General features: G+C 44.1%; 1 protein-coding gene across 1 annotated transcript in view; it reads right to left on the bottom strand.

Moving 5' to 3' along the window:
* LOC112264577 (pleiotrophin-A-like) overlaps positions 1-25,446 on the bottom strand; it is a 45,331-nt gene extending 19,885 nt beyond the window's left edge. The window contains exon 1 of the mRNA XM_024441273.2: positions 25,216-25,446. The gene's annotated coding sequence lies outside the window, so the exon portion shown is untranslated. The remainder of the gene's footprint in view (positions 1-25,215) is intronic.
* Positions 25,447-26,161: the final 715 nt, after the last annotated feature.

Below are 26,161 nucleotides of genomic sequence, written 5' to 3'. Positions count from 1 at the left end.
AGCCCTCCTAATTGAAGAGACAATTGAAAGCACCTTGAGACACTAGTTCATTAAATCAGGTCTGAAAGACAGCATTTGCGTACGCCTTGGGGAGTTTGGTCTGGCTTTTGATTAAAGCGCTGTCGCTCCCCTCGGACGTGCTCTCTGGTTTTCTCTCTCTATCACTCATTCCCTGTACACAGATAGTGTGCTCATATGTTTATGCTACTTTCTTTCAGCTATGGAGCATTGTCTTGATGTCAGTCATAGGAAACTGAGTGGACGACGGAGGTTATCACAAAGGACTGATAGTTTTCAACGTGAGTGTCAGTGCCAAGGACAGTGAGGCTAAATAATGAATAATACTTTAACAATAAACTATTTGCATTAACATTATAGATGCATGAATAGTGTCGAAGGGCTCCAAGGATTTCATTAACTGCAGGGCGATATCAATATGTTAAACCCACAACGTTATGCAAACACCAGCTCCAATGTGCTCTTTAGCTCTGACAGTGGAAGCTTGACTGTGTCTTGACTTCACTATTATAGGTGCAAAATATTCTACTGCAGAACTTTAAAGGCCACAGGCTTACTTTTAACATCACTCAATACCTTTTGGAATCAAACTTTGACTCTATACTTCTGACTTACCAACCATGAATTTGCAACGAATCAGCAACTGAAAATGTTTCACATAACCTGAAAGTAGAAAAAGTATTGAACTGAAAGAACAAACCAACCCGAAGAGGACTGATTTAAAATGATAGTACTGTTAACACTCAATCGATTTCAGAATCTTTGTTTTGAGCAGTGAAGACCCATCTACAATACAGTATGTTCATTCAAACCGACGTTCACAGAACAGGGGAGGCTGCTGAGGGGAGAACGGTTTATAATAATGTCTGGAACAGAGCAATGGAATGGCATCAAGCACATAGAATTCATGTATTTGATATCATTCCACTTATTCCGCTGCAGTCATTACCACGACCACATCCTCCCCAATTCAGGTGCAACCAATCTCCTGTGTCACAGAGACACCACTTCCACAATCATACCCACCCCCTCCTCAACGACAGCTTGGCATTACAATGCGAAGGGTTTCAAAGCGCGAGACAAGATGGAACCAGCCTGGCTAAAGCTGCTAGAGGACAAGATGTAACCAGCCTGGCTAAAGCTGCTTGAGGACAAGATGGAACCAGTCTGACTAAAGCTGCTAGAGGACAAGATGTAACCAGCCTGGCTAAAGCTGCTAGAGGACCATATGTAACCAGTCTGGCTAAAGCTGCTAGAGAACAAGATGGAACCAGTCTGGCTAAAGCTGCTAGAGAACAAGATGGAACCAGTCTGGCTAAAGCTGCTAGAGGACAAGATGGAACAAGCCTGGCTAAAGCTGCTAGAGGACAAGATGTAACCAGCCTGGCTAAAGCTGCTTGAGGACAAGATGGAACCAGTCTGACTAAAGCTGCTAGAGGACAAGATGTAACAAGCCTGGCTAAAGCTGCTAGAGAACAAGATGTAACCAGCCTGGGTAAAGCTGCTAGAGGACAATATGTAACCAGTCTGGCTAAAGCTGTTAGAGGACAAGATGGAACCAGCCTGGCTAAAGCTGCTAGAGGACAAGATGGAACCAGTCTGGGTAAAGCTGCTAGAGGACAAGATGTAACCAGCCTGGCTAAAGCTGCTAGAGGACCATATGTAACCAGTCTGGCTAAAGCTGCTAGAGGACAAGATGGAACCAGCCTGGCTAAAGCTGCTAGAGGACAAGATGGAACCAGTCTGGCTAAAGCTGCTAGAGGACAAGATGTAACAAGCCTGGCTAAAGCTGCTAGAGGACAAGATGGAACCAGCCTGGCTAAAGCTGCTAGAGAACAAGATGTAACCAGCCTGGCTAAAGTTGTTAGAGGACAAGATGGAACCAGTCTGGCTAAAGCTGCTAGAGGACAAGATGTAACCAGCCTGGCTAAAGCTGCTAGAGAACAAGATGTAACCAGCCTGGCTAAAGCTGCTTGAGGACAAGATGGAACCAGTCTGACTAAAGCTGCTAGAGGACAAGATGTAACAAGCCTGGCTAAAGCTGCTAGAGAACAAGATGTAACCAGCCTGGGTAAAGCTGCTAGAGGACAAGATGGAACCAGCCTGGCTAAAGCTGTTAGAGGACAAGATGGAACCAGCCTGGCAAAAGCTGCTAGAGGACAAGATGTAACAAGCCTGGCTAAAGCTGCAAGAGAACAAGATGGAACCAGCCTGGGTAAAGCTGCTAGAGGACAAGATGGAACCAGCCTGGCTAAAGCTGTTAGAGGACAAGATGTAACCAGCCTGGCTAAAGCTGCTAGAGGACAAGATATAACCAGCCTGGCTAAAGCTGCTAGAGGACAAGATGTAACAAGCCTGGCTAAAGCTGAACAAGATGGAACCAGCCTGGGTAAAGAGGACAAGATGGAACCAGCCTAGAGGACAAGATGGAACCAGGCTAAAGCTGCTAGAGGACAAGATGGAACCAGCCTGGCTAAAGCTGCTAGAGGACAAGATGGAACCAGCCTGGCAAAAGCTGCTAGAGGACAAGATGTAACAAGCCTGGCTAAAGCTGCTAGAGAACAAGATGGAACCAGCCTGGGTAAAGCTGCTAGAGGACAAGATGTAACCAGACTGGCTAAAGCTGCTAGAGGACAAGATGGAACCAGCCTGGGTAACGCTGCTTGAGGACAAGATGGAACCAGTCTGGCTAAAGCTGCTAGAGGACAAGATGGAACCAGTCTGACTAAAGCTGCTAGAGGACAAGATGTAACAAGCCTGGCTAAAGCTGCTAGAGAACAAGATGGAACCAGCCTGGGTAAAGCTGCTAGAGGACAAGATGGAACCAGCTTGGCTAAAGCTGCTAGAGGACCATATGTAACCAGCCTGGCTAAAGCTGCTAGAGGACAAGATATAACCAGCCTGGCTAAAGCTGTTAGAGGACAAGATGTAACCAGCCTGGCTAAAGCTGTTAGAGGACAAGATGTAACCAGCCTGGCTAAAGCTGCTAGAGGACCATATGTAACCAGTTTGGCTAAAGCTGCTAGAGGACAAGATGTAACAAGCCTGGCTAAAACTGCTAGAGGACAAGATGGAACCAGCCTGGCTAAAGCTGCTAGAGAACAAGATGGAACCAGCCTGGGTAAAACTGCTAGAGGACAAGATGTAACCAGCCTGGCTAAAGCTGCTAGAGGACAAGATATAACCAGCCTGGCTAAAGCTGTTAGAGGACAAGATGTAACCAGCCTGGCTAAAGCTGTTAGAGGACAAGATGTAACCAGCCTGGCTAAAGCTGCTAGAGGACCATATGTAACCAGTTTGGCTAAAGCTGCTAGAGGACAAGATGTAACAAGCCTGGCTAAAACTGCTAGAGGACAAGATGTAACCAGCCTGGCTAAAGCTGCTAGAGGACAAGATATAACCAGCCTGGCTAAAGCTGTTAGAAGACAAGATGTAACCAGCCTGGCTAAAGCTGCTAGAGGACCATATGTAACCAGTTTGGCTAAAGCTGCTAGAGGACAAGATGTAACCAACCTGGGTAAAGCTGCTTGAGGACAAGATGGAACCAGTCTGGCTAAAGCTGCTAGAGGACAAGATGTAACAAGCCTGGCTAAAGCTGCTAGAGGACAAGATGGAACCAGCCTGGCTAAAGCTGCTAGAGGACAAGATGGAACCAGTCTGGCTAAAGCTGCTAGAGGACAAGATGTAACAAGCCTGGCTAAAGCTGCTTGAGGACAAGATGTAACCAGCCTGGCTAAAGCTGCTAGAGGACAAGATGTAACAAGCCGGGCTAAAGCTGCTAGAGAACAAGATGGAACCAGCCTGGGTAAAGCTGCTAGAGGACAAGGTGTAACCAGCCTGGCTAAAGCTGTTAGAGGACAATATGTAACCAGCCTGGCCAAAGCTGCTAGAGGACAAGATTTAACCAGCCTGGCTAAAGCTGTTAGAGGACAAGATGTAACCAGCCTGGCTAAAGCTGCTAGAGGACAAGATGTAACCAGCCTGGGTAAAGCTGCTAGAGGGCAAGATGGAACCAGCCTGGCTAAAGCTGCTAGAGGACAAGATGTAACCAGCCTGGGTAAAGCTGCTAGAGGAGATATAAAGCTGTCAGTCACCTCTAATCCTATACTACTTTCATACCCATTTAAACCACCATCCCAGGCCTATTCTATTCCCTTGTGCGAACCATGGGTTATCCATTTGTGGGAGCTGTTCTTTGTTGTGCCCTGAGTGGTGCCACTCGGGACACAAGGGAATAGAACATGGAAACCAGCGTCCCAAATGGACTTTTGACATTCCAAGCATAATCATGTCTAGGCAGTGTCTCTACCCTTTCCTTATTAGAGTCAGGGGTACCTAGGTGTCTTTACTCAATGCACCAAGGTCCTCTAGAAAACTAGCCTGTAAAAGACAGAGACAAGACAGTAAGCTGGGTGAGGGAACGAGGCTTAGGTGAAGATTACGACATACACAAAAGCCAACAGTAGTAAATTCCCTTCGCTTAGTGTCTCACCTCAGTTTACCCTGACAAGAGATTGCTACTGTGTGTGGGATATATAATACCAATGCAGTGGAGGCTGGTGGGAGGAGTTATAGGAGGATGGGATGATTGGAATGGCTGGAATGGAATTAATGGAACAGAGTCAAACATGTGATTTCCATTTAAATTCCATTCCAGGTCTTACAATGAACCTGTCCTCCTATAGCTCCTCCTGAGGCGGTCCAAAAGCATATTGGTTGGTGTTCCCTTAAACAAAGTAAATGCCTGTCCTGTGTCGCATTGATTTCAGTCCTCCAAGCAACCTATATTTTTCAGTTCCTTTTCAGATAATTCAAACTTTTAGTTTGTAACCACTAACCTGTTCGCTTTTGTACAAGTGAATTGTGGCTGGTAATTTTCAGTCGTTTTCTCTTGAGACCATTGTCACTGACGTCCTAATTGACTCCAGATGTACCCACATGCTAGTAGCAGGTGTGTGGAGTGAACAAATTAGTGCTTGTGCCCAAAATTCAAACACCTTTTCCAAGTTGTTTTATGAATATATTCCACAAGCACCTGTCTGAGGTTAGATATCCATAGAGGGGGGTTAATTCAATAGGAAAGTATTCCTCTATTGTACTTGTGTGTGGATGTGCCATATATTCTGTTCAGTTGTTTCTGTTTGTTGGATGGGAATATCCAGATTGGAGTTAACATTGAAGTGTAGATAAACAGCCGGGGATGATGTTGTGTCTGTGCTGATCTGTCTTGGTGGATAGTAGTCTAGACTAAACAGGATTGAAAATGTTCTTTGAGCTCTCGATCAATAACTGCATTTTAATAGCCCTCAAAGGTTATTCAAGTTCATGTGATTTGATCATAAGCAAGTTGTTGGAGCAGGTCCTTAGCTTGGAGTAGAAAGATGGGGAACTGAAGGCAACCTTAATATCGGCATCAGGAATAAGTTACTACTTTTTGACGACATACAGTAAATGTCTACATGTTGGTGGTATATAGTGGGTGTGCTGAATTATATCTCTTACCATCCTCCCTTATGAGTAAAACCTAATCTTCCTCTCCCACCAAGTGTTAGAGTGCTCATGTATCGTAACCTTTACTATTATACCGTGACATATTCATTTATAAAGCATTTATCATATAGACCTACAGACGCTTTTGTGCTTTTGTGTTAAATACACCTCAATACTCCACCATGAACAAAATGCTCTTACGGTTCCAGAACAGATTTAGTTCATTTTGATGGGGCTTCCAACTGTATGACGTAGAGATCCAATTGCTTTTAAGTACTTTGGGCACCGACTGGAGTCAACTGACAGACAGCAGAAGGCTCTCATGATCTGTAGTAGTAGCAGACACACAGCAACCTCTCTCACCCTCCATTCTGTTGTGTAATCCTAAACGAGCACCAGGCCTTTGTTCAATAGGCAACCTTTATGGATCGTTGCAAGTAGAAAGTCAAGAATAGAGCGGACGTTATTCCTTCTTCTACAGAGGCGTGTTTGTTCTAGAGTTTATATTTCTATCCGTTTCTATTTCTTCCAAAACGTTGTGACTTGCTGAATGCAGCCCACATCCCTTCTCTCATGAAATACTGAACAGGCTCTACTGTCTTCCTCTGCTAATACAGGCAGCAATGGCCTTGTGCTTCATCATGCTTACAGCTCTCTGCCTTGCTTGGCTTCCACACATCTGGAGTCTCTTTTGTGTCTTAGTATAGCGGGTGTTTCCATTGATTTCTCTCCATAATATTTCTTGTTCTAGCGGCTTAAATTATATCTATGGTCACAACTTCACTGAGACCTCCATGTGTAGGAGTTTTTTGTCTCTTGAGAGAACGGCTTTTGTTGCATTCAAAGTCATGGAAACGCTTGAGTTCTAGTCCTTCTCATTAACTACACACTGCCCTCTTCTGGGCTGTCCTAAGTACTGCCTGGAGAAATGAGGACCAGTGGTATAACATTTATGAGAGTTACTGTAAAATGTCAAATCCTCCCAGTGATAGAGGGCTACTGTATGATTTCACATATAGGACGTTTCCAGTCATTCATAAACAGGCAGGCTCAGTACCGTGGCTGAATAATATGTTTGTGACGTTCAGATCATGTATTCCCTTATGCATGGACTACGAAGGACTTGTTGTGTCTGGCATGTTAAGAGTGTTCTGTTCCCTGAGGCGAAAACAATTCATCTATGATAACAAATCATTTTGGCAGGCTTTGATTTTACACCAAGTCTCCAATGAGCCTGAATCATTCAAATATCAGTCCTATGAGACACTGATCTAATGCGAGTGGTGGAGGAACAGGAATTTGACACTGGTGCTTCTCCTGAGTGCCCACCATTTTGGATTAGACACGAAACAACAAAGACAGACAACACAGTCTGAATGGAGAAATACATTTGGCCATAGTGCCCAATCAATCAAAATTCAGCAAGTACGCGACAGTAGTCAAAGCAGAATGATCACCCTCCGGGATGCAGAGAGGGAGGTTATTTATTGAAAATGGTGAGTGTGAACAGATTGGACAACCCTGTTACGTCAAGGACATGACTCCAAGCCAAAACAAGTCAATGTTATTGCATTGTCTTCGGGGCTATTTGCATGAAGGGCCATGGGATGGGCCTCCAGTATACAAGTATATTCCTCAAATCCTGTGTTTCTCCAACGTTTTCTGTAAGCTATGGTACTTCCTACTTAAGGGTCTGATGACAATATACTGTAACTAACTTTAAAACTGACAAAAAGATTCATGTCAGCGAACCATCAGAGGTACCAGTCAGCGTCGTCCCTGGGACCGATGCTTGTCCCAGAACCGGAGGTTGAGAAACATTGCTCAAATGTTTCTTGCCCAGGGACCCCCTCCCAGGCCAACCGGCGACACAAAGATGTGCGTCTTGTCTTATCATCAGGTGAATGATAATGGCAAGTAGAAGTAATCAACCTTTTAAAATGAAAAGACTTGGTAGACAGGTTCGTTATTGTGACCAACCCACAATTCACTGGAAGGGGAAGGGGAAACTCTAAGAGAGCTTTGAAGCTAATTTCCAACAATTCTACACAGTTTTACATGGAGCTGGGACAATTTTGCAGTTTTAAATGTATTGCAATTCTATGCATTTTGCAATGGATAATGCTGTGTTCTTCTTATAAAAAATTATAACAAAGTCAATGGGCAGGTGCTCTGAATGGCCTTTAACTTTTCGCTGACTGTCTAGCTTTTATTTTATTTATTGATTTATTTAAGAATTTTACCCCTTTTTCATGGTATCCAATTGTTGTAGTAGCTACTATCTTGTCTCATCGCTACAACTCCCATACGGGCTCGGGAGAGACGAAGGTTGAAAGTCATGTGTCCTCCGATACATAACCCAACCAAGCCGCACTGCTTCTTAACACAGCGCGCATCCAACCCGGAAGCCAGCCGCACCAATGTGTCGGAGGAAACACCATGCACCTGGCCACCTTGGTTAGCGCACACTGCACCCGGCCCGCCACAGGAGTCGCTGGTGCGAGATGAGACAAGGACACCCCTACCGACCAAGCCCTCCCTAACCCAGACGATGCTAGGCCAATTGTGCGTCGTCCCCACGGACCTCCCGGTCGCGAACCCAGGGACTCTGATGGCACAGCTGGTGCTGCAGTACAGCGCCCTTAACCACTGCGCTACCCGGGAGGCCTGTCTAGCTTTTATTTGATGGTTAGGGTTTTGCAGTTTAAAATCAATCTCAAAGTGTCATGGTAAAGAGTGTCAATTGATCTCAAACACTGAGCGGAAGCGTTCATATATAAAATATCCCCATAGTCTAGTAAAGGCATAAATGTAGCTGATACTAGCCTCCAACAACGACGAGACAGCCTACAGGAAGGAGGTGAGGGCTCCTGGAGTGTGGTGTCAGGAAAATAACCTCTCGCTCAACATCAACAAAACAAAGGAGATGATCATGGACTTCAGAAAACAGGGAGCACCCCCCTATCCACATTGACGAGACAGCAGTGGAGAAGGTGGAAAGTTTTAAGTTTCTCGGGGTATACATCACTGGCAAACTGAAATGGTCCACTCACACAGACAGTGTGATGAAGAAGGCGCAACAGCGCCTATTCAACCTCAGGAGGCTGAAGACATTTGTCTTGTCACCTAAAACCCTCACAAACTTCTACAAATGCTCAATTGAGAGCATCCTGTCTGGCTGTATCAGCACCTGGTACGGCAATTGCACCGCCCACAACCGCAGGGCTCTCCAGCGGGTGGTGCGGTCTGCACAACGCATCACCGGGGGCAAACTACCAAACCTCCAAGACACCTACAGCACCCGATGTCACAGGAAGGCCAAAAATATCATCAAGGACAACAACCACCCGAGCCACTGCCTGTTCACTCCACTATCATCCAGAAGGCGAGGTCAATACAGGTGCACTAATGCTAGGGCCGAGAGACTGAAAAACTTCTATCTCAAGGCCATCAGACTGTTAAATAGCCATCACTAGCACAGAGAGGCTGCTGCCAACATACACAGACTTGAAATCATTGGCCACTTTAATAAATGGAGCACTAGTCACTTTAATAATGTCACTTTAATAATGTTTACATATCTTGCATTACTTATCTCATATGTATATACTGTATTCTATACTATCTACTGTATCTTAGTCTATGCTACTCAGACATTGCTCATCCATATATTTATATATTCTTAATTCCATTCCTTTACTTAGATTTGTGTGTATTAGGTATTTGTTGTGAAATTGTTAGATATTACCTGTTAGATATTGCTGCACTGTCGGAACTAGAAGCACAAGCATTTCGCTACACCTGCAATAACATCTGCTAAACACGTGTATGTGACCAATCAAATTGGATTTATTTGATTTGATTTAGAGATATAGGGATACCTGATCTGTTGCATGATTTAGAGATATAGGGATACCTGATCTGTTGCATGATCTGCTAGTCTGTAGATATAGGGATACTAGAACTTTTGGATGATCTGCTAGAGATATAGGGCTGTAGAGATATAGGGCTAATAGAGCTGTTTGATGAAGAGCATACAACCAGCCAGCCACTGTTGAAAACATGTGCAGCAGAGCCATGAGAGATCCAACGCCTCGGGCCCTGTGACGTCAGTCAGCAGAGAGGGCTGATGGGAATTCGATACACAGCAACGCTGCCTAATTTATTCCACAATAAAACCGACAGAAGCTTGTTTGTCTGTTTCTGTGTGCACTGGCTGTGGAATGTACTACAGTATATGCACACATTATTTACGGATGCTAAAAGATTCATCTGAGAAAAATGATTTGTCGTTGCATTGATTTGTCATTTGATATTTGTATGAAGTCAAGTCCAGCCTTTATTATGAAAATGTGTTATTAGTTAGCTGGCAGTGGAGGCTGCTGAGGGGAGGACGGCTCATAATAATGGCTGGAATGGAGTCAATGGAATCAACCAATGATATGGAATGATGTCATTCCATTGACTCCATTCCAGACGTTATTATGAGCCGTCCTCCCCTCAGCAGTCTCCACTGTCAGCTAGGTATTTTCAATGTTATCGTCTCATGCCATACTAATCAGAAATATTCTGTAATGAAACAATTAGTGTCTCATTGGCACATTTGAATCAGAGTACCACACATAAAATACAACATCAACTCTACGTCTTAGTCAGCTTTAGCTACTCCCATTGCCAAAACCAAAGGTCCCAAACATGCATGCACACACACACACACGAGTAAAAGCGTTTGCATGTGAAATTCCTGCCTCAGTTTGTTTTCAGAGGCTATTTCATTTATTCTCCTTACTGAGGATCTGCCAACCCTGTCTACCAACTTCATCTGTTCACATCACTGGCCTCGTCAACACATGCTATCCCCATCCATCACACATGTATTGTTATCCTGGTTCCCAAATGGCACCCTACACCTATATAGTGTACTACTTTTGACCAGGACCCCTAGGGATAGGGTGCCATTTGGGATAATACAAAACAGAAACTGCATACTGAACATAACCAAAACCAACAGTGCCTGATGAATGAGGCAACAGAGGGCTATATGAACAGAGAGTTATCAGGGTGATGATGAAGTCCAGGTGTGCTTAACGATGGGGAAGAGGTGTGCGCAATGATGGTTGCCAGGTGAACGCAGTGTGGGTTGCCAGGTGAACACAGTGTGGGTTGCCAGGACCGGTGGTTAGTAGAACCTAAATACATGCTTCTTTCCAAAGGACAACATGCAAGTACATTGAGGAGCTCTTTTTTTGCTATAGAGTGCATATAGCTTTCCACTTTCATCCTCCTCAAAGGGAATAACAACACTCCTGGGAGCCAGCATACATGACAACCTCCACTCAATCCCTATGTTTTTTCTCAGAAAAACAAAATGTTTCTGGCAGTGTCCCATCACTGTCTCTGGTCATGGTGGGATTCAAGATAGTTTCCGGCCACCTGCTCACAGACACAGCACAGCCCAGAGCATTGACCGGGCCCTTTCAACATGACACAGAACATTACGCCAGACTGGGCAGAAACACACTCCTTTTCCGTGAGTTGAAGTGTGGTTGATTGTGCAACGTGCCATGCCTTCTCTGACCACCTCTGTCACATTGAACTGGGTCACACAGACAAACAGGTTATGGCATATGTGGTTTCCCCCTCAGAGAATACATCACAACAGATTGGTATGCAAAAACTGAAGAACTCATTTCAAATCACACGTTTTTTTATGAATTTGACCTGTCTGTCTGGGTGTGTGTTTGTATAGTTATCTAATACCGTTTTCACACTACTGAGTCAAACCAAGCTGAGCTGTACTGGGTTGGCCTGGTTATACATCCAGCATAGTTGCAGAAAATGGTTGTTAACTGTGTTGGGGAGTAAGTGATTATATGTAATCTGATTACAGAAACAACTACAACTAATCCGTTACCAGCTAAAATATTGTAATCAGATTACAGATACTTTCAAAAAAGTGGACGATTACTAATTGGATTACATTTAAATTCAGAAAGGATGTTTGCAAAAAAAAACATGACAACTTCCTATTTTCTCAATGACATTCAATTCAGCATTGAAAACAGGCACAATTTAAGTTTGTTCCACCTGAGTGAATCAGAGACCACTATGAAATCATAGGGAGGACAAAAAGCCAAAAAGCCCCCTCAACCAGCACACTCAAATCACCAGGGGCATTACCCAGTTACATGTATGGGGCAAACCATTACTGTTCATCCGAGGGGTACGAGAAACAAGCTTGCTTCAACAATTTCCTCTACCTGCCCGACTACCTTTCTCTCTGGACCTTGGTTTCTCCCACCTTTCCTGAGGAGAATATGGAGTGTTGGTTCACTAACACAAGTAGATCACCCCTGAACTTCGTTGGAATCTATGTTTCTCTGCCTTTTGAAACATGGATGTGTTTCTCTGCCTTCTGAAACATGAGGGTGTTTCTCTGCATTTTGAAACACGGAAGTGTTTCTCTGCCTTCTGAAACATGGAGGTGTTTCTCTGCCTTTTGAAACATGGATGTGTTTCTCAGCCATTTGAAACATGGATGTATTTCTCTGCCTTTTGAAACATGGAGGTGTTTCTCAGCCTTTTGAAACATGGATGTATTTCTCAGCCTTTTGAAACATGGAGGTGTTTCTCTGCCTTCTGAAACACGGAAGTGTTTCTCTGCCTTCTGAAACACGGAAGTGTTTCTCTGCCTTCTGAAACACGGAAGTGTTTCTCTGCCTTCTGAAACACGGAAGTGTTTCTCTGCCTTCTGAAACATGGATGTGTGTCTCTTCCTTCTGAAACATGGATGTGTTTCTCTGCCTTCTGAAACATGGAGGTGTTTCTCTGCTTTTTGAAACATGGATGTGTTTCTCTGCCTTCTGAAACATGAGGGTGTTTCTCTGCATTTTGAAACATGGATGTGTTTCTCTGCCTTCTCAAACATGGAGGTGTTTCTCCTGCCTTCTGAAACATGGATGTGTTTCTCTGCATTCTGAAACACGGAGGTGTTTCTCTGCCTTCTGAAACATGGAGGTGTTTCTCTGCCTTTTGAAACATGGAGGTGTTTCTCTGCCTTGTGAAACATGGAGGTGTTTCTCTTCCTTCTGAAACATGGATGTGTTTCTCTTCCTTCTGAAACATGGAGGTGTTTCTCTGCTTTTTGAAACATGAATGTGTTTCTCTGCCTTCTGAAACATGGATGTGTTTCTCTGCCTTCTGAAACATGGAGGTGTTTCTCTGCTTTTTGAAACATGGATGTGTTTCTCTGCCTTCTGAAACATGAGGGTGTTTCTCTGCATTTTGAAACATGGATGTGTTTCTCTGCCTTCTGAAACATGGAAGTGTTTCTCTGCCTTCTGAAACACGGAAGTGTTTCTCTGCCTTTTGAAACATGGTGTTTCTCTGCCTTTTGAAACATGGAGGTGTTTCTCAGCCTTTTGAAACATGGATGTATTTATCTGCCTTTTGAAACATGGAGGTGTTTCTCAGCCTTTTGAAACATGGATGTATTTCTCTGCCTTTTGAAACATGGAGGTGTTTCTCTGCCTTCTGAAACACGGAAGTGTTTCTCTGCCTTCTGAAACACGGAAGTGTTTCTCTGCCTTCTGAAACATGGATGTGTGTCTCTTCCTTCTGAAACATGGATGTGTTTCTCTGCCTTCTGAAACATGGAGGTGTTTCTCTGCTTTTTGAAACATGGATGTGTTTCTCTGCCTTCTGAAACATGAGGGTGTTTCTCTGCATTTTGAAACATGGATGTGTTTCTCTGCCTTCTCAAACATGGAGGTGTTTCTCCTGCCTTCTGAAACATGGATGTGTTTCTCTGCATTCTGAAACATGGAGGTGTTTCTCTGCATTCTGAAACATGGAGGTGTTTCTCTGCCTTCTGAAACATGGAGGTGTTTCTCTGCCTTGGGAAACATGGAGGTGTTTCTCTTCCTTCTGAAACATGGATGTGTTTCTCTTCCTTCTGAAACACGGAAGTGTTTCTCTGCCTTCTGAAACACGGAAGTGTTTCTCTGCCTTCTGAAACATGGATGTGTGTCTCTTCCTTCTGAAACATGGATGTGTTTCTCTGCCTTCTGAAACATGGATGTGTTTCTCTGCCTTCTGAAACATGGATGTGTTTCTCTGCCTTCTGAAACATGGATGTGTTTCTCTGCTTTTTGAAACATGAAGGTGTTTCTCTGCTTTTTGAAACATGAAGGTGTTTCTCTGCTTTTTGAAACATGGTGTTTCTCTGCCTTCTGAAACATGGAGGTGTTTCTCTGCCTTTTGAAACATGGAGGTGTTTCTCTGCCTTGTGAAACATGGAGGTGTTTCTCTTCCTTCTGAAACATGGATGTGTTTCTCTTCCTTCTGAAACATGGAGGTGTTTCTCTGCTTTTTGAAACATGAATGTGTTTCTCTGCCTTCTGAAACATGGATGTGTTTCTCTGCCTTCTGAAACATGGAGGTGTTTCTCTGCTTTTTGAAACATGGATGTGTTTCTCTGCCTTCTGAAACATGAGGGTGTTTCTCTGCATTTTGAAACATGGATGTGTTTCTCTGCCTTCTGAAACATGGAGGTGTTTCTCTGCCTTCTGAAACACGGAAGTGTTTCTCTGCCTTTTGAAACATGGTGTTTCTCTGCCTTCTGAAACATGGAGGTGTTTCTCAGCCTTTTGAAACATGGATGTATTTCTCTGCCTTTTGAAACATGGAGGTGTTTCTCTGCCTTCTGAAACACGGAAGTGTTTCTCTGCCTTCTGAAACATGGATGTGTGTCTCTTCCTTCTGAAACATGGATGTGTTTCTCTGCCTTCTGAAACATGGAGGTGTTTCTCTGCTTTTTTGAAACATGGATGTGTTTCTCTGCCTTCTTAAACATGAGGGTGTTTCTCTGCATTTTGAAACATGGATGTGTTTCTCTGCCTTCTCAAACATGGAGGTGTTTCTCCTGCCTTCTGAAACATGGATGTGTTTCTCTGCATTCTGAAACATGGAGGTGTTTCTCTGCGTTCTGAAACATGGAGGTGTTTCTCTGCCTTCTGAAACATGGAGGTGTTTCTCTGCCTTGGGAAACATGGAGGTGTTTCTCTTCCTTCTGAAACTGTTTCTCTTCCTTCTGAAACATGGAGGTGTTTCTCTGCCTTCTGAAACATGGAGGTGTTTCTCTGCTTTTGAAACATGGATGTGTTTCTCTGCCTTCTGAAACATGGAGGTGTTTCTCTGCCTTGGGAAACATGGAGGTGTTTCTCTTCCTTCTGAAACATGGATGTGTTTCTCTTCCTTCTGAAACACGGAAGTGTTTCTCTGCCTCTGAAACACGGAAGTGTTTCTCTGCCTTCTGAAACACGGAAGTGTTTCTCTGCCTTCTGAAACACGGAGGTGTTTCTCTGCCTTCTGAAACATGGATGTGTCTCTTCCTTCTGAAACATGGATGTGTTTCTCTGCCTTCTGAAACATGGAGGTGTTTCTCTGCTTTTGAAACATGGATGTGTTTCTCTGCCTTCTGAAACATGAGGGTGTTTCTCTGCATTTTGAAACATGGAGGTGTTTCTCTGCCTTCTGAAACATGGATGTGTTTCTCTCTGAAACACGGAGGTGTTTCTCTGCCTTCTGAAACATGGAGGTGTTTCTCTGCCTTTTGAAACATGGAGGTGTTTCTCTGCCTTGTGAAACATGGAGGTGTTTCTCTTCCTTCTGAAACATGGATGTGTTTCTCTTCCTTCTGAAACATGGAGGTGTTTCTCTGCTTTTGAAACATGAATGTGTTTCTCTGCCTTCTGAAACATGGATGTGTTTCTCTGCCTTCTGAAACATGGAGGTGTTTCTCTGCTTTTGAAACATGGATGTGTTTCTCTGCCTTCTGAAACATGAGGGTGTTTCTCTGCATTTTGAAACATGGATGTGTTTCTCTGCCTTCTGAAACATGGAGGTGTTTCTCTGCCTTCTGAAACACGGAAGTGTTTCTCTGCCTTTGAAACATGGTGTTTCTCTGCCTTCTGAAACATGGAGGTGTTTCTCAGCCTTTTGAAACATGGATGTATTTCTCTGCCTTTTGAAACATGGAGGTGTTTCTCTGCCTTCTGAAACACGGAAGTGTTTCTCTGCCTTCTGAAACATGGATGTGTGTCTCTTCCTTCTGAAACATGGATGTGTTTCTCTGCCTTCTGAAACATGGAGGTGTTTCTCTGCTTTTTGAAACATGGATGTGTTTCTCTGCCTTCTGAAACATGAGGGTGTTTCTCTGCATTTTGAAACATGGATGTGTTTCTCTGCCTTCTCAAACATGGAGGTGTTTCTCCTGCCTTCTGAAACATGGATGTGTTTCTCTGCATTCTGAAACATGGAGGTGTTTCTCTGCATTCTGAAACATGGAGGTGTTTCTCTGCCTTCTGAAACATGGAGGTGTTTCTCTGCCTTGGGAAACATGGAGGTGTTTCTCTTCCTTCTGAAACATGGATGTGTTTCTCTTCCTTCTGAAACATGGAGGTGTTTCTCTGCCTTCTGAAACATGGAGGTGTTTCTCTGCTTTTTGAAACATGGATGTGTTTCTCTGCCTTCTGAAACATGAGGGTGTTTCTCTGCATTTTGAAACATGGATGTGTTTCTCTGCCTTGTCAAACATGGAGGTGTTTCTCCTGCCTTCTGAAACATGGATGTGTTTCTCTGCATTCTGAAACATGGAGGTGTTTCTCTGCCTTCTGAAACATGGAGGTGTTTCTCTGCCTTGGGAAACATGGAGGTGTTTCTCTGCCTTCTGAAACATGAGGGTGTTTCTCTGCCTTCTGAAACATGGATGTGTTTCTCTTCCTTCTGAAACATGGAGGTGTTTCTCTGCTTTTGAAACATGGATGTGTTTCTCTGCCTTCTGAAACATGGAGGTGTTTCTCTGCCTTCTGAAAACATGGAAACATGGTGTTTCTCTGCCTTTTGAAACATGGAGGTGTTTCTCAGCCTTTTGAAACATGGATGGAAAAATGGAGGTGTTTCTCTGCCTTCTGAAACACGGAAGTGTTTCTCTGCCTTCTGAAACACGGAAGTGTTTCTCTGCCTTCTGAAACATGGATGTGTCTCTTCCTTCTGAAACATGGATGTGTTTCTCTGCCTTCTGAAACATGGAGGTGTTTCTCTGCTTTTTGAAACATGGATGTGTTTCTCTGCCTTCTGAAACATGAGGGTGTTTCTCTGCATTTTGAAACATGGATGTGTTTCTCTGCCTTCTCAAACATGGAGGTGTTTCTCCTGCCTTCTGAAACATGGATGTGTTTCTCTGCATTCTGAAACATGGAGGTGTTTCTCTGCCTTCTGAAACATGGAGGTGTTTCTCTGCCTTGGGAAACATGGAGGTGTTTCTCTTCCTTCTGAAACATGGATGTGTTTCTCTTCCTTCTGAAACATGGAGGTGTTTCTCTGCCTTCTGAAACATGGAGGTGTTTCTCTGCCTTCTGAAACATGGATGTGTTTCTCTGCCTTCTGAAACATGGATGTGTTTCTCTGCCTTCTGAAACATGGATGTGTTTCTCTGCTTTTGAAACATGGAGGTGTTTCTCTGCTTTTTGAAACATGGAGGTGTTTCTCTGCTTTTTGAAACATGAAGGTGTTTCTCTGCCTTCTGAAACATGGATGTGTTTCTCTGCCTTCTGAAACATGGATGTGTTTCTCTGCCTTTTGTATAGGGTCAGGAGAATTTGAGTTATTGGTTAAAAAAAGAGTAGAAAGTTCTAATGAGCCATCCCATTCTCTGGTGTTAGTGTAGACCGGCTGTCTCTCACTATGAGCTGTGGACAGAATACTAATGTATGACTAATGGGGTGTCTGTCTCTCGCTCTCGCTCTCTCCTTCTCCATCCCGCTTCCTCTCTCTTTCTCAATCTTTCTTCCTCCCTCTCCATTGTTCTCCTCTCTCCCTCTCTCTCTCCATCTTTCTTCCTCCCTCTCCATCGTTCTCCTCTCTCCGCTCTCTCTCCTTCTTTCTCTCTCTTTCTTTCACTCTCTTCTTTTCACTCTCATTTCTCTCTCCTTCTTTCTCTCTCTCCCGCTCTCTTCCTCTCTCCCTCTCTCTCTTCATCTCTCCCTCTCTGTCTCTCCTTCTTTCTCTCTATCCCTCTCTCCCTCTATTCCCTCTCTCCCTCTCTCCACAACAAACACAGTATGTGTGAGAGCCATAATCCACCACATTGAAGACGCAACTTCAAGCACATTGAAGATTGTTTCCTTAGTGAGGGATTTGCAAAGGGATTTCTGAGCCACACAAGTCAGTCTGGGGGAATTTAGTGGGAGGTTTAATGAGAACAGGGATAAAAAACATTCTTGAACATCCCCCTGAGGCGCTGCTGATGGCAACCCTCCTCATAATTGTTGTGATCCTGAAGCTCTGATCACCTATTGGTGGGTACAAGCACCGCTTTGGTCTTAGCTCCATAGAGTGGGCTTACCTAATCCCCCCCTAGCCATTCTATGTGGTAAAGTTGTCAAATCATTCTCTCACTCCTGAATGCATCCCTCAAAGAAATAAAAACATCCCAGAACGCTATCAGCTTGTGAACGTCTCCACAGAGTCCGATTAAAACCTGGTGAGATTTAAATGGAGTAGGATTAAGCTCCATCTTTAGTGTACAAAGTCTGATTGCATTTGACTTTAACAAGGACTTTGAAATATAGCTTTTTGCAACATCTCCAATTCAGGCAACTTTAAAAACAGCCGTCATCCATAACTGATGCAGATTTTCAAAAATATTTTAAAAAACACATCCAGAACAAAGATAAGAGGATGTCTGGCATTGATTGCAGACTTGATCATGGACATGCAACGTATGCTCCTGTTTTTAACAAGAATTGATCAAGTCAGAGACCAATCCAAACAGATTATTGACAAAAGGATTGGCTCGAATGTCATTTGTGATGATGGTCTGTTGGCAACATCCTTACATTCATCATAAACATTCATCCATCCGCTAGCTACACAGAAGTGTAGAGTTTCAAAATCATCTACGCATCACAGTATATCGACTATAGGCTGTCTAACTTTATTCCATCAGAACTTGTCATTAGGCTATTATCCCCATTCCACTGCATCTCTCATTTGCATTAGCCATCCTATTAGCCGTGAGAATGGAATAAGAAAACAAAGTGGTGGAATGCTGCAGGATACTGCTCGCGCTCAGTTAATCTTTCCATTCACCTTGAGTGGACTGGCCACATCAGTGGAAATGGCTCTCAGTTTTGTCTGTCTGTACAGGGGCAGACAGACTGACAGTCCCCTAAGGACGGACTATGGTTCATCAAACCAATATGGGGAGTATTCTTGGTGGGTGTCTCGATCATTTTCTGTATTTCCCCTGCACTGTTTACGCCTTACGACAGTCTCCTTTCTGATTAACAGTGGCCATAATATTGAATAAAATCCTCTACGGTGGATCGAAGTAACTCAGCCACAGTGCTAAAAGGTCAGGTAACATAAAATGAGATTAGCATTGATTGCCTTCATAGATTTTAACATTTAGATTTTTGCATTGGAGGCGGCACATACATTGTATGTCATGTTATTGTGCCCCCAAGGAGTGTTAAATGTTATATAGGCACCTCTATTGCCAGGAAAGGTTGCTGAAAGGGATGTGGATAGTTTCATTTTCCCAATACGCATAAAAGGACACATTTAATGTTGTATGTAATGGATTGTTGCATTTATATAGTGCATTTAAATGCATCAGTAAGCATGTTCAGAACTTGGTGAGTTTCATACCATATGGAGAAAAGGTTACTACTGGCCCTTCAGCACCACCTCCAACAACAGCAACCACACTTTCCTATGTGGTCTCCCATCCAGGGGTTAACCCAGCCCTACCCTGCTTAGCTTATGTAAACCAGTCAATTTTAACAATGCAATGTACTGTAAGGATGGATTTTATCATGCCCTCCTTTCATAAAATGTCACTATGTAGAATTTGCTTTATGATTGATGAATGGCTCTGAATCACACTTCTGCACACCACATACAAGAATCCATAACGCCACATGACACAGATATGAAAGCATAGATCGCCCCCTTTCTCTCTCTCTCTCTCTCCCTCTATTTCTCTCTCTCTTCTTTCTCTCTACCCTCATCCCTTTCTCTCTCTCTTTCTCCTCCTCTCTCTCTCCCCCTCCTTTCATTGTTCTCTCTCTATATCTCATCTCTCTCTCTGTCCTCTCCATCCCTCTATCTACTCTCTCTCCATCTCCATATCTTCTCCTTGCTGTGTTCTCTCAGTTCATTAGACAAACACAAACAGGCTGGTCCCCCATGGTGTGGTAACTGCAGCCTGTACACACAAACACAGAACGTTTATCTCGCTCTCGCTCTCTCTCTTTCCTCTCTCTCGCTCTCACTCTCACTCTCTCTCTCTTGCTCTCTCGCTTTGCTCTCTCTTTCCTCTCTCTCGCTCTCACTCTCTCTCTCTTGCTCTCTCGCTTTGCTCTCTCTCGCTCTCTCTCTCGCTTTCCTCTCTCTCTTTCCTCTCTCTCTCTCTCTCTCTCTCTTTCCTCTCTCTTGTTCTTTCCTCTCTCTCTTTCCTCTCTCTCTCTCTCTCTCTCTCTCACTCTCTCTCTCTCTTTCCTCTCTCTTGCTCTTTCCTCTCTCTCTTTCCTCTCTCTTGTTCTTTCTCTCTCTCTCTTTCCTCTCTCTCTCTCTCTCTCTCTCTCTCTCTCTTTCCTCTCTCTTGCTCTTTCCTCTCTCTCTTTCCTCTCTCTTGTTCTTTCCTCTCTCTCTTCTTCCTCTCTCTCTCTCTCTCTCTCTCTCTCTCTCTCTCTCTTTCCTCTCTCTTGCTCTTTCCTCTCTCTCTTTCCTCTCTCTTGTTCTTTCCTCTCTCTCTTTCTCCTCTCTCTCTCTCTCTCTCTCTCTCTCTCTCTTTCCTCTCTCTTGCTCTTTCCTCTCTCTCTTTCCTCTCTCTTGTTCTTTCCTCTCTCTCTTTCCTCTCTCTCTCTCTCTCTCTCTCTCTCTCTCTCTCTTTCCTCTCTCTTGCTCTTTCCTCTCTCTCTTTCCTCTCTCTTGTTCTTTCCTCTCTCTCTTTCCTCTCTCTCTCTCTCTCTCTTTCTCTCTCTCCCTCTCTCTCTCTCTCTTTCCTCTCTCTTGCTCTTTCCTCTCTCTCTTTCCTCTCTCTTGTTCTTTCCTCTCTCTCTTTCCTCTCTCTCTCTCTCTCTCTTTCCTCTCTCTCCCTCTTTCCTCTCTCTCTTTCCTCTCTCTCCCTCTTTCCTCTCCCTCTTTCCTCTCTCTCTTTCCTCTCTTTCCTCTCTGGCTCTTTCCTCTCTCTCTTTCCTCTCTCTCCCTCTTTCCTCTCTCTCTTTCCTCTCTCTCCCTCTTTCCTCTCTCCCTCTTTCCTCTCTCTCTCTCTCACTCTCTCTCTCTCTCTTTCCTCTCTCTTGTTCTTTCCTCTCTCTCTTTCCTCTCTCTGGCTCTTTCCTCTCTCTCTTTCCTCTCTCTCTCTCTCTTTCTCTCTCTCTTTCTCTCTCTCTCCCTCTTTCCTCTCTCTCTTTCCTCTCTCTCTCCTCTTTCCTCTCCCTCTTTCCTCTCTCTCTCTTTCCTCTCTCTGGCTCTTTCCTCTCTCTCTTTCCTCTCTCTCCCTCTTTCCTCTCTCTCTTTCCTCTCTCTCACGCTCTATCTCTTTGCTCTCTATCTCTCTTGCTCTCTCTCGCTCTCACTCTTGCGCTCTCTCTTTGCTCTCTCCCTCTCTTTGCTCTCTATCTTTGTCCCTCTCTCTCTCTCTCTCTCTTGCTCTCTCTTTTGCTATCTATCTCCTATCTCTCTCTCTGTCCTCTCCCTCCCTCTCCATCCCTATATCTCTCTCTCTCCATCTCCCTATCTTCTCCCTCCTGTGTTCTCTCAGTTCATTAGACAAACACAAACAGGCTGTCATCCTATACACACTCAGACACCAGACTCCAAACTTCTATCAAACAGACACTGGACTCCAAACTTCTATCAAACAGACACTGGACTCCAAACTTCTATCAAAACAGACACTGGACTCCAAACTTCTATCAAACAGACACTGGACTCCAAACTTCTATCAAACAGACACTGGACTCCAAACTTCTATCAAAACAGACACTGGACTCCAAACTTCTATCAAACAGACACTGGACTCCAAACTTCTATCAAACAGACACTGGACTCCAAACTTCTATCAAACAGACACTGGACTCCAAACTTCTATCAAACAGACACTGGACTCCAAACTTCTATCAAAACAGACACTGGACTCCAAACTTCTATCAAACAGACACTGGACTCCAAACTTCTATCAGACACCAAACTCCAAACTTCTATCAAACAGACGCTGGACTATAAACTTCTCTCAGGGCACCAGTCACCTCTTGAGGCAAGGATACTTGGACAGTAGGGCTATAATTCAACAGGATTGTAGGGAGGCTTTATTTGCATTCTATTCCACAGTCACAAACATCTAATTCAACTTGACTGATTACATACTCATGCATGGGAATGCACGCACGTGCAGGCACACACACACACACACATTCCCTGTCAGGTCACATATCGAGTTTTCCTTTCTTGTGTAATTGGTATGTACAGTAGACAGACATCAACACCCTGACCTATGACCTCACCAGCAGTGTGTGGGCCAATCAGACGCCAAGGGACGGTGCCAGGAGTATGCCGGCCAAGCTGTGACTTTGGAAGACTAATGAACTAATTGATCAGGGTGGAAGGCCTCTGGCCGTCACTGTTCCTCAGAGGATCATACAGCCAATGAGGCCGATACAAGGGCCAAACCACAGTACGTCACAGTCAGAGTCAGATATTAATATGACCACAGGCAAACTAGCTCTCCACAATACAGATACTCTCCAGACAGTTTATATTCATAACATTCCTAAGAATATATTATTTGGCCATTAGTGGAAAGGTGGTCTGAATCTGAAGTTCGATGTACGTGGTTATGTGATTCGAAGTCTGTCCCATCAAACACACACACACACACACACACAGTAAGATAGACAAAAACACGGACAGACACACAAACAGATGGACACAGACATGATTCACACAAAAATGCACCCATCAGATTCCCCACAACAAAAGTCATTGGCAGCGCCATCAAGGATGTTCCTCCCTACAAAGAGACTCTGTCATGTCAAGCAATGGGTCACTGGCTTTAAGGATGTTCAGTAAGCCAGAGATTGTTACGGTTTTGTTGTAATGAAATAGCCATCTAATTGACATCTCAATTAGAATATGTGCATTTCCTCAATTGACAATTTAACCATTTGAACAATACAGGCCCTCAGCTCAGACTAAATCCCATGCCATGATTACCGATGGACTTTCTGAGAAGATTTAATGAAATAGAGAGCCAGTCATCTCTTAGTATCATAGTATCTTAGTAGCCTCTTCTAGCTCTGCGATAGTGGACACTGTTGAACCTTATCTCTCTTATTGCAGGGTCCCAGCTGACAGCTCTAGTCTAGCTACAGTACCGAACAGCATACAGCCCATGCACTTCCGAGCTCAGCCTGGTCCCAGAACTGTTTGTGCTGTACTGCCAACTTCCTAGGTCGTCAATGGCATGACGAGAGCCAGTGAGGGCTATCCGGTGCAAACAGGGGAACGGCTACTCAGGGCCTAGACTGGGGTCCGTCTCTGGTTTGGGTCTGGCAGCCCTCTCCCTCCCTCCCCAGACCCCATCTTTGTTCAGCCTACATGTGATGTGAGGGGCCAATGTGTACACCACATGAATGAACCAGCCACTCAATGTGGGGATCTTTGTGCATTTTCCTTATCCCTCCCACCCTCCCTCTCTCTCTCAGCCACTTACTCCCCATAGACCGGACCTGGCTCCTTTGAGAGTGCTTCCCTTCCCCACTGTGAAGCAGCCTTCTTAGGCATCTCACAGACCATTCTATCTATACCTTATTGCTCCAGGTCTTCCATGGAGAGTGGTCATGTGACACAGCATTTGTACAGATGAGTGAAATGCATTGGCTTTGTGTTCCATGCTGAATAGCATCTCTCAGTGTCACACATGGAAATATCAAGTGTTTGAAATGTGAGGGGCAACTTAACATTGAGGGAAAGTAGGATCCGTAAAATGTGCCTTGCCTTATCTTCCTCAAATGCCAGCCCTTACATAATTGCCAGTGCACAATGACAAATGGGACTGGTTATGTGAGAGTTAGCTCACCCTCCTGGCTTCCATCCGGGCAGCTCAGCTCCACCTCGGGTCTCTCAATGAGCTTGACTTCCCACTGACCAAAGCTAGTTTCTCAAGCTCATCTCTCCACCTATTGCCTCATGTTTAATCTCCCAGCTCTTTCATTAGGAACACACCATGTGTTACTTCTAAAGCAATGAACTGGCCAAAGCTCATTTAAATCTAGATCGAGACCGGGGCTCTTTTGTACACAGTAGGAATGCTAGAGATGTCAGTTGAAGTCTGGGTTCCTATACCAGGGGTGAACATAACTATGGCAACTCAGGCGCAAGGTCTGCTCAACCATAGGAGTGCTACAATACCGATGCCCTCGGTTTCTCATTCCAGTCAGGCCTGACCCAAATTACAATATCCTGGGAAAAACACTGTCCCCAACAACACACATGCGCACGCACATGCACGGCCACGCACAAATACTCTCTGTCAAACACACTCGCATACACTACAAGCATAGGTCTTCATAAGAGGATATCAAACAGAGGCAATAAAATGACGAGTCTAATGATATGCTTGGAGAATGAAGGGTTATGTTCTGGTGGGCGTGCACCTCTGTAGAATTGTGAAACTTGACTGATGGAGTGATTCAAGCAGTTGTGCTACAATATGAAGAAAAACGAAATATCGTTTTAGACTAGAGGAAACAGATGTTCTTAGAAGTCTTGAAGTTTGCAACGATTCCTACAGCATACTAAGTATTTGGATAAATGCTACTTTTGGTGTTAATCCCTTACTGTAATGCAAACACTAAATATTACAGGGAAATGGTAAACACAAAGCCCTGCAGCTCTCTCTACTATTGTTATTTCCTCATGAGCTTGTTTTGAGCTTCTTGTTCTTTACTGTTTTGTTTGTCTCTCATACGAAGCCTGAAAGGGAAATATATCCAGTTTAAATTATAAATCCTTTGTTAATGAAAAAAAGAAGAGCTTTTATGTTCATATACCTGATTCTTCCACGTTCAGAACTGAATAAACCATAGAAAACACATGGACAATCAAGATGGTTTACATCAACAGCGTGCTGAAAGGGATACAAAAACAACACCCATAGCTTGTGGTGATTAGTATCTGCAACCATAAATTATAATAGAGAAAAAAAACTTCACAAAAAGGCTCTCGAGCGATACTTTGGTTTGTCGCAGTGTTTAGTGTATTATTAGCCTGGGACGTGGCACGACATCCAAAACAAAGCAAGCCAGAGAACACTTACAACACAGAGAGTTAATAATGATGCTGCCAACTCAAAGACACCAGTTCCACTATCCCACAACACAAACACTCCCCCTACGCTCCTTCTGCCATCACTAATTGTCCATATCTGTCTAGGCTACAGTTGGACTCATCTGATTGAGTCTCGGCCCATTCATACTCTACAGACTCCCAGCATCGCTAGTCCCTGTCTGCCTCTCACAGTTCTGAAATCTCCCTCCTCATCTCAGCCCCAATAGCTTCACACGCCGCATCTCTCCTGGTCACCCAACTACCACCAAACATCCAAGTGTGCACCTTGCTCCGGTTATAAGTACTTACTTTGAACTGGAGGTCTGGTGGTTGTTCCAACGCTTTGCAATAGTTTGTGAACTCTCCTCTCATCTGTTCCTCACCCCTGCTGTCAGTCACTCTCTCTCTAATTCTCTCTCTACCTCCCTCTCTTTCTTTCACTTACTCTCTCACTCTTGTCTCTCCACAAGTCTGGGCAAACGATAGCTGTTTCCCCCCTCTCTCTCTCTCTTTCTCTCACCCTCTCATTTCTGTTGCTGAGAGAGGAGGGCGTTCTGAAAAGCTTGGTTTCCTGACTCGTGATCAGGATCTCATTGCCACAAGGTCACTCCAGGGACGGCCCGCTTGGCAGGGGAGCAGCACTCAGAGAGAGAGAAGAGAGAAAGAGGGGGTAGAGAGGGAGACAGGAGGAAGGAGAGGGAGCACTTAGAGACAGAACTGGAGCTATGTAGTCACACTGGGGACAGAGAAAGAGAGCGAGAGGGCGAGAGGTTGGGTTGAGTTGGGTTGGGGTGGGGTTAGCTACAGATGGGCTCTGACAGGATATAAAACAACATGAAGAACAACATGGACAATAGCATGGAGAACAGTACCCACAGAGGAAAAAATACATTTTAATATATTTAACGTCACGTAAAATGTATTTTAAGTACACTAACAGTCAAAAGTTCAAGGGTTTTTCTTTATTTTTACTATTTTCTACATTGTAGAATAATGGTGAAGATATCACAACTATGAAATAACACATATGGAATCATGTAGTATCTAAAAAAGTGTTAAACAAATCTAAATATATTTTACCTTGAAGACAGCCTTGATGACAGCTTTGCACACTTTTGGCATTCTCTCAACCAGCTTCATGAGGCAGTCACCTGGAATGAATTTCAATTAACAGGTGTGCCTTCTTAAAAGTTAATTTGTGTAATTTCTTTCCTTCTTAGTGCGTTTGAGCCAATCAGTTGTGTTGTGACAAGGT

Source organism: Oncorhynchus tshawytscha, linkage group LG15 (assembly GCF_018296145.1).
Source record: "Oncorhynchus tshawytscha isolate Ot180627B linkage group LG15, Otsh_v2.0, whole genome shotgun sequence".
In the NCBI taxonomy this organism is placed as follows: domain Eukaryota; kingdom Metazoa; phylum Chordata; class Actinopteri; order Salmoniformes; family Salmonidae; genus Oncorhynchus; species Oncorhynchus tshawytscha.
This window is presented reverse-complemented; position numbering and strand designations above follow the sequence as displayed.